Raw genomic sequence first — 9,317 nt, 5'->3', positions numbered from 1 at the left:
GTCGAGTGATTGCCTGTCACTAGCGAGCTCTATAGGAATTGCTTGTTTACTTTCTGCTATCAATATAAGGACGACGGACGGGGTCGTGTTCAATATCATGACCTTGTGTGAGACCCCGTCTGTGTTGATGAACTTGCTAAGGTCGCGGTGTGTGGTAGCGGTGGTTAAGTTTTTGAACGTACTAGCCACATACCGTAAATATGGTACGCGGTAAGCCTAGTAGCCGATCGGACCGGTGAGTGGATATACCTTTCACTCTCTTAGAGATAGGTTTTTATTTATGTTTATGTTGCGCAACACCGCGGATACAGGGAGGAAGATGGTGCCCAATAGTCGGGGAGAGTGACCCTATCCACAGGTCGGAATGAAAGGTAAACGGTTGTTTGGGAATGACCCGATGGTGTTCCAAATGTGTGTGTTAGGTCTGCCTGGCTAGGTTAACAAATTTGATTCGAATCGTCCGCTTCTCATGGTTTGGGACTGCTTGATCCCTTTGCCACAGAGTAATAAGAGTAACATTATTATGATCAATCTTGATGTTTGCTTTAAAGTTCTACCATGGTTGAATAGGATTAGTTGCTTACATAGAATGGTTAATCAACTAGAATATGGAAAGCTAAAATGTGAAGTAAGGACCTACTCTTTATTTCTTTTCAGCAAAAGGAAAACCAGAGCCTCACAGAACCCTGCATAGTCTAGTTAGGTGGGCTATGTATACCCGTTGACGGTTAAGTCTTGCTGAGTATTAGAATACTCAGCCTTGCTGATGAAACCTTTTTCAGGTATGAGTTTTGAGGACCAGATCGCTAGTCTGCCTTGGCCCTGCTCTTTGCCTCCTGGCTGGTCTGTAGAATGAGATCTGTCTTCGGCCAGCAATGACCCCCGATGAGTGATACCTTGCTTGGGCAAGCTTGGTGTCCTTTTGCGACGTGTTGTAGCCGTCATGTTTTCTTTCCGCTACTTAAACTCTGAACATGAAACTTATGTCTTGTATAATGTTTTACTAAGTTTGGAGCTGTAATAAGTACTTTGAAACTTGTTGTAATAAATACTATGCCTGTGTTATAAAATATTTATGGTTGTAATATCTCTGGACTCGCCATCGTGCGGTGTATGCTTGTTCGATCCGAGAATCGGTGGTTGTATCGGGACGTTACCCGACAGACCAAGCATTGTTCCGTTTGAAGTGCGTTTGAGCCGGTGTTGCTTTTATGGTGATGGTCAGCGCACTTGAGCCGGGATAATTCTGGTGATGCTGCTACAATTCCCTGCTGCTCCTGGCCAGACAAAACAAGGTGGGGCCGGCCGGCCTAACATGTGGCCGAAATTTTTCGCAAAATTTTGTGAAGCCCTTTTGAATGCAGAGTTTCGGAAATCAAACATGCTTTGGTTCAAAAACAAATGTGCTTATGCAGAGATGAAATAAACTTTATGCAAGAGAAATTAAACTATCCTATATGCAATGCGATGATGGATACATACCATGAACCTCATGGCGCGGGCTCGGGTTTTGACTCCGGAGCGGGACTCTCCTTACCTTTGGTTTGTTTGTCGTGGCTGGGTGGAGTTCCTGACGACGACCTTTTCTTACGCCACACCTTCTTGGGTGTGGGTTTTGATTCGACCTCTTTCTTTTCCAATTCCAGAAATTTCTTACGTTGGATCCTTCGTCTCGCATTTCTGTGGTTGTGAAGCTTGATTTGCTTCGCCTCCTCTTGAATCCGTAGAATTTCTATGTACTCAATGAGGGCTTCAATAGGCGGGATGGACGGCTTCTCCGGCTCTTTCTCGGATTTCTTTTTCCTGTTAATTGCTTTGACTTGAGAGCATTGTTCGACCTTCGGCTTGAAGGCGAATGTCTCCTTCTGACCATTGATGTTGAGCTGAATTTCTCCAGCTCCCACATCAATACTTGCGTTTGCGGTGCTCAAAAATGGCCTCCCCAAGATGAGAGGTTTCTTGGTGTCAACTTCCATGTCGAGGACGACGAAGTCGATGGGAATAAGGAAATTCCAGATTTTCACCGGAACGTTCTCCGCTACTCCCTCGGGGTAGCGAACCGATTGGTCCACTAGCTGCAAACACCTTGGGCATGACGCTGACACTTGCTCCCAAGTCGTATAGAGCGTTTGAGAAATGTTGAGTTCCGATTGAGCATGTGATGGTTGGGCAGCCTGGGTCCTTCTTCTTCACCAGGAGAGGATTGAGTATAGCAGCGCTACACTCTTCTATTAACTGCACGACCTCGGTGGTGGGCAGTGCTCTCTTGTTTCCAAGAATATATTTGATATACTTGGCATACATGGGCACCTGCATGGCATCAAGAAGCGGTATGTTGACATATAGCTTCTTTATTACTTCGACGAACTTGGCAAATTGTTTGTCGGCCATCGGCTTCCTTATCCGCTCCAAAAACGGTAAGGCAGTTGTATCGTGGTAATCCCGCGAAGTTCTAGGAGGTTCCACGGGGTCTTCCTGGGCTGCAATTGTGTTGGAGTCGACGGCCTCCTCCTGCTCTTCTTCTTCAGCATCGGTATGGCTGGCGGATGCGGCTTTCCGCCGAGTTCCTGCATCCTGTGGGAAAAGTGGCTCCCGTGTGGACTTACCACCATGCGTAGTCACCGCATTAACGTTCTCCTTCGAGGGAACTTCTGGTTGCCCAGGCAGTTTCCCCGTGTTAGCATTAGGACAGTACGAGGCTAGCTGAGCTACTTGAGTTTCTATCATTTTGTTAAATCTCAACTGGTTCTTAATAACTGAGTTAAAGCTCTCTAGTTGTGCGGCCATAGACTCCAAAATCTTGTCATTAGCAAGAAACTTCTTGCTAATGTTGCCATTTATTTGTTTCTGGGCGTACACTAGCTCTTTTAAGGTAGGCTGAAAATTGTTATTAAAATTCATACCTTGCTAATTTCCGAAGGGGAGGTTGGGCTTTGAGTTCCAACCTTGCTGAGGACGGAATCCTGAGTTGGGATTGTTATTGTTGGTGCCAACGAAGTTCACGTCCTCTTGGGTTAGGGGGCATGACGTGCCCAAGTGTCCAGTCTCACCACATATTTCACATGTCATCCCAGACTCCGAAACCTAGTTCACCTCCTTGTGCGGAGATTCCAGTTTCTTCATGAGAAGGTCCATCTTGGCCACCAGCATATCGACACTGTCGATCTGATGCACACCCCTTGGACGGGATGGCTGCTTGTCACCTCTCCAACTCTGGTTGGAGGCTATCTTGTCGATCAGCATCTTCGCTCCCGCAACATCGAGAGAGAGAAAGGAACCACCCGCTGCTGCATCTACGTGGTCCTTGGCATGCTGATTCAGGCCATGGAAGAAGTTCTCAATAATCAGCCATTCCTCCATGCCGTGGTGTGGGCATGCTTGTATTTACTCCTGCAGATGCTCCCAGGCCTCTGGAATTGTCTCATCCGGTAGTTGCTGGATACCGGAGATTCTGTTTCGGAGGGCATTGGTCTTGCCCACTAGGAAGTATTTGGCCAGGAATGCATTTGAATAGGCTTCCCATGTTGTGAAAGCCTCGTTGTTGGAGTAAAACCACGTATTGGCCTTCCCGAGTAATGAGAACAGGAATAGCCGAAGGCGGATGATATCCATCGTAGTACCCTTGGGGTTGATAGTGTTACTCACCTCCAGAAAGTTTTGGAGATGGGCATTGGTATCCTCGGATGCCTTTCCACAAAATAGACTTGCTTGAACCATGTTCACCAGTCCAGTTTTCAGCTCAAAGCCGTCATTTTCGGCTTGGTCTTGGTTCAATCCAGTAGGAATGTGGCTATTGAACGGGGCCGAGAACTGACGAAGAGTCTTCTGGGCCATGGGTGATGAGGCTGAAGTGGATGCAGGACTGATAGGCCAAGTGAGTCTTTTCTGAGGTGGGACGACGCAGCGTCTCACAATTCTCCCAATTCTTCCTGGATTCGGGTTGAAGTTATTTGGTAGGTCGAAACCGGTCATGCATTGCTCTGCAACAATAAAAAAAAGATAGAGAGAGCAGTGGTAAGCCCGCTAAGATTAGCGGTGACAATCTAGTAAAGTTTATCAAACTATTTACGATATCTTTAGCCAATTGCTTCCCCGACAACGGCGCTAGAAATGCTTGTTGGCGTTTCTTATGCCCCAATATAAAATAAATTCCACAAGCGCACAGAATCACCGCTGTAGCACTTCACCATGGAGTATTCCAGGGTATCGTATTTTTCCTTAGGGAAGCACTATGGTAAAGATTATCGTAAATCGAATGATAACAGTACTAGCTTAATCAATTGACTAACTAGACGGGGGTAAGCCAAATATAGAGATAAGATAAATGGCCAGTCTCTGACCGAGTGACACACGGAGACTCAACTCCTTAGAGAGGTAGCAGCTGGGAGGACAACGAGCGAAATAAGACACCGGATACACTTCTGAACTATCGAGCTATCCTCTCTAGATAAGACTAACTATCTAACTAATCTTCAGGAAGGTAGAGCTTACTTCGGCGGCCTCAGGGAAGGACTCAGAATAGGATGAGAAGGGAGTCCAATGGCAGTCGGCACTACTGCTATGAAAGAACCCGAACATGGTCGACTACGAGAGACGGACAGGGCTGTCACCACCTGCCGCCTACCACAACGGTACTGTGGGGCGGAACACACTTTCTAGCTAACACTAAGATCAGACACCACGTCTGCACTCGGTGTTAGGATTTCTTTCGAGGCCTTCGAGAGAAATCCCCCTCAACCTAGAGTAGTAACTTGAGATAATCTAGTCCGGGCAAGAAAACCCGTAAGATAGATTCCTGACTATCAGAGAGATAACTTAGCCTAAGCTAAAGGATACAACTTCCACACTCGAGCTGAACACTCAGACTCGAGGAGATAAAAGAAAGCAGAAAGTAAAGCTGACTCAGAAAAGTAGAGAACATAACTTATTTTAATAACTTCGAAAGAAGGATACAAGAGCTATACCAGACTTCCGATGACTCCGGAATCCCGAGCAAGCTCGACTCGACTCTAACTCCCAAACTACTAATCCTACTCTAGAAAGTGAAGAGAGAATGAGCTCCAATGGTGTGTGTGTGTGTTACAAGTGAGGGATGAGTGCTCTATTTATAGCCTTCCAGGGTCGGTTCTGAGAAGATGAAGCACGTGGCATCGGCTAAAGGCCGTTGTGACTGTTGTGCTTAACTTCCCCGCGAAGCTGGGACGCCAGAGGCAGCAAGGTGGGGCCGGCCAGCCTCCCCTAGGCTGGCCGGCCTGGGGGTGAGGTCATCTTGCCACCAGCTTTGCGTTGACGTCTGTGATTTTCTCCTGGAGTCGATGTAGCTTGCGTAGCTCGAATGCAGACAAGGCCAGGCCGGTTGGCCGGCCTCTCTCTGGCGCGTGCTGGCCCTCCGTTCCACCGATGTTGCGACTTGACGCTTGTGATTACTCTAGGGTGCTGGATCGCTGACTTGGACATGTTGTTTCACTGGATTGTTAGTCTTTTTATCCTTGTGCAAGCCTTTCGATCCATTCGATTGAACTGACATCCAATCCTCGACTCAAATGTACTTGAACGTGTCACTTCACCCCTAGATCGACGACGTGGCATGGTTTGTAGAGGTGCCAGGCCGGTCGGCCTAGGAGAGGAACTAAAGCAAGTAATTAAACAAATAACTAAAGCAGAAAGTAAAGCTAGCGAGAAACTAAAGTTGAGACGGGGAACTTACTCAAAGATATATTCCTCCGAGGTGGATACAAAACATGGAGTGCGACCGAGAGAACTCGAGTCCACTCCTTTAAGCTTGGTTTGCACCAAAGCTCTCACCTCACTCTCTCCCTATTCTAACACAAAGAGAGCACAAGAGTGAACACTCTTCTCTAATGGATGGTGTGTGTTACAAGTGAGAGGTGGAGATCTATTTATAGTGCTTCAGGGTCGGTTCAGAGCTTGGCATTGGTTGCAAGCAGGTAAGGCAGTTGTGCTTAACTTCCACGCTAAGGGAGAGCTCCAGAGGATGACAAGTGGGGCTGGCCAGCCTCCCGTAGGCCGGCCGGCCTAGGAGTGGCTCTGATCCTGCACCGCCTTCTCGTGGACGCTTCTGATTCTCTCTTGAAGTCGGTAAAGGTTGCGTAGAGCCAACGGTGACAGTTAGGGGCGGGCCGGCCTCACCTAGGCCGGCCGGCCTGGCTCTGGGTCACCTCGGCCGTCCGTTGCTCTGTCATGTTGATCACGTGTTGCACATTTGTTCTCAAGTAGGTTCGGGTCTTGGTTGAGTGGTTTGCCACTGATTGTGGACCCAAATGAACTTGGTACATGCCTTTCGGTCTTAATGGATTGTTCTTGTGTCTAGCACTTGGTCTTTGCTTGATATCGTGTTCAGGACCATCTCCGAGGAGTTGCTCAATGGATTTGCACAGGGGTAGGCCGGGCGGCCTGGCCTAGGCTGACCAGCCTGGGATTTCTCCCATTTTGGATCAAAATTCGTATGTTGTGTTCCTGAAATCAAATAATCACCAAAACTCATGGAACTCATTATGGTTAGTGAAAAATGATTCATTATGGTCCTGAGAGCCTGAAATCCGAAGGAATGTTGGCGGTAGAAATCAATAAAAATGTCCTCCAACACACCCCCCACACCTAGACTTTGCTCATCCCGAGCAAAAAGAGTCGAAACAGATCCGAGGATCAAGCAAAGTCCATGGTTCATAAGATCGGGTATGCATAAGCGTTATTTCAAAACTTTCCCTTCATACCTCGGATTCCAAGTGGCTAGCACTGTCGTCTTCACCCATTGATCTTCGGAACAAGTCGATGAAAGTTGTCACTAGTTCCTGCTTTGCAGTACTTGGAAGGGTTCTCTGAATTTTGTAAAACAAAGGCATACTCTCCTGCTCGAACCACTCATTCGCTCATCTTATTCAAGCCTCACTTTGTTTGCTCATTTTCTCACTAGGAGTATGTGGAGCTCGGGTAAGGGTAATTGCATATCTTACACATTCAAATTGCAAGTGCAAACGTAATGTCTCCTAGTAGTTAGATTGTTCATCACTCGGGTCATGTGCAAGTGTAAATGTAATGTAAGTCCTTAGTGATACTCAAGCATCTTCCATTTCTCCCCTTTCTCTCTTTTTTCTTGACTTGAACTAGCATGAATTCCGTTTATATGTTTCTTTTCTTATTATTTCAGGGGGATGGAGAATTTTATGCAATCACATGAAGGACTTGGAGTGATGACCATGTACGTGTACAACCCACATTGATGAACAACCATAACTGACTTCAGAAGCATGGCGTTTTGTTGTCGACCGAAACCCACCGGCGAGCAACGACGGGCAACACGAAGAGCCGGGAGGTTGCTAGGGCGCTAGAGGCACTGCTCCCTCATCGACGGCCCGCAATTTCCGTCACGCGCCCGGAGGATGTATGAAAACCGGGCGTGCCACCTGACCTATACCCGATCAGGAGGGTGCAGACGAGCTCCGAACAGTTTCCTACATACAAAGACACGTGTAAACGTAAGTCCGAGCCGTGGTCGGCTCCCCGGGACGACTCTTACATCGGCTTTGAGGAGCCGATCGAGTCCCGATGTCAGATGGGATCTGATTGTATCCAGATATGATAAATAGAGCAAATAACTGTAAAGCTGCTTCAAAAAAATCTAATTGATCTAATCCACAACGGTAAAGGCTTCACTGCTAGATCGGAACATCCTACACGTGATTGGGCCTAATAAACGTAACAGATAACTAAACCATAACCAAAACAGAGGCCTAAGAACTAGCAAGAGCCGATTCCCGAATCAATTCCCTGTTAAGACTAAAGCAGAGCATCTAACACGCCACGGGATCATCCAACCCGTTTGCAAGGCCTAACCTAGCAGATATTACGCCAACTCTCAAGAATAAGAGCAAACCGTAACAGATCAGATCTACTAAACATAAAGGAAGCAGGGTGTTGCCTTTACGCAACTAACTCTATGCAACAAGAGCTAGTATAAGATGATAACATGATCACGTAAAGACCACATGATATTCGTAGACAATAAGCAACAAAGCACGACAGATCTACTAAAAGCCATGCTACGAACATCAGGATAACTAGTACTACTCGCCATAAAAAACGCTTCAGTACGAGTAATACCAAGGTAAAAGTAAGAACAATGCTGCCCTGATCACGCGAAGCGATCAGGGCAGCATGGCGCTTACTTGGATGAAACCCTAGAATAAGGGGTGGCGGTGCGCCGAGGTTTGTTGTGGTGGAGACACCCGCCGTGTGTAAACGAATGCCGTCATCTTTATTCATTAGCATATGGGTACATATTTATAGTCCGGAGACTTCTTGCCGTGCAAGGCAACTTCAAACACTTCCTAAAATAATGGATTACAAAATGATAAGGATTTCTAAGACTAAATAATGTGATCTGGACTCTTTCCTCCACCGGTCCAAATCTTCATGAAGCTTCCAAATATCAGCCGAAACATGCTATATAATTGTGGCAGATTCTGGTCGTCCTATTGTTTTGGCAATTCCCGTTGATTCCGAGCGAATCTGGACGTGATTCCAGTTGTACTGGAAAGCTTATCTCCTTAGCTTTCCATGCATATCTAGAACGTCCAAAACGGAGTCCGTATGTGGCCTTGGCGTCCATTCTCGTACGGCCTCTTCCTGCAGTCCGAACCAGCCTCGCGAATAGACTGGGCTTCAACATGGATTAGGCACGTGACCCCATCTCAGCTTGATCCTTGAATGCCCAATTATCATTGTATTTGGTCAAACTTATGATATAAGCCTGGCTAAGTGGACTCCTTTACCGTGGGCTTCTTCTGACATTTGGCCTACCAATCCTGGTCAAATTCTGGCGATAACACATGCCCCCCAAGTTTGGCCAAATATGACAGAATCTTCTAAGCGCCAGCCGTAAACCAAATAAAAACATCATGTCCTCAAATTGTCTTCTCATGCCACTGACGGTCTTGCCCCCCGAGTCGATAGATCGGCTATTAGCCAACTGACTTTGTGACCGATTGCTTGAACCGGCCTCACGCCTTCCTTGACCAATCTCAATGTTGTTGCAGACCAGTCCTAGTTTTCGTATTCCATGGATGGCGCTGACTTACGGGATCATCCTCATGCTTCATCAGCTCAGCATCAACATACTTGGCCTCTTCTTGATGATCGTTGATCGCCAGGAGTTGGTGAAGACATAGATATTCAATAGGTAGACGATTCTCCATCGAATAAATAATAATGTGGGCTACATGGATTACCTGCAAAACAATCACTTGCCGGACCGGCTCTACAAAGATCATTGTGAATCGGCTAAAAGCCGATAGATC

The 9,317-nt window shown here is 46.9% G+C and overlaps 1 non-coding gene across 1 annotated transcript; it reads left to right on the top strand.

Moving 5' to 3' along the window:
• The first annotated feature begins 3,358 nt into the window (after positions 1-3,358).
• LOC120696296 lies at positions 3,359-3,465 on the top strand. Its single transcript, XR_005684074.1, has one exon. It is a non-coding gene; the product is annotated as a small nucleolar RNA R71 (small nucleolar RNA).
• The last annotated feature ends 5,852 nt before the right edge of the window (positions 3,466-9,317 follow it).

Source organism: Panicum virgatum, chromosome 2K, assembly GCF_016808335.1.
Source record: "Panicum virgatum strain AP13 chromosome 2K, P.virgatum_v5, whole genome shotgun sequence".
NCBI lineage: Eukaryota > Viridiplantae > Streptophyta > Magnoliopsida > Poales > Poaceae > Panicum > Panicum virgatum.
The sequence above is the reverse complement of the archived record's forward strand: the minus strand, read 5'-3'. Positions and strand labels throughout refer to the sequence as shown.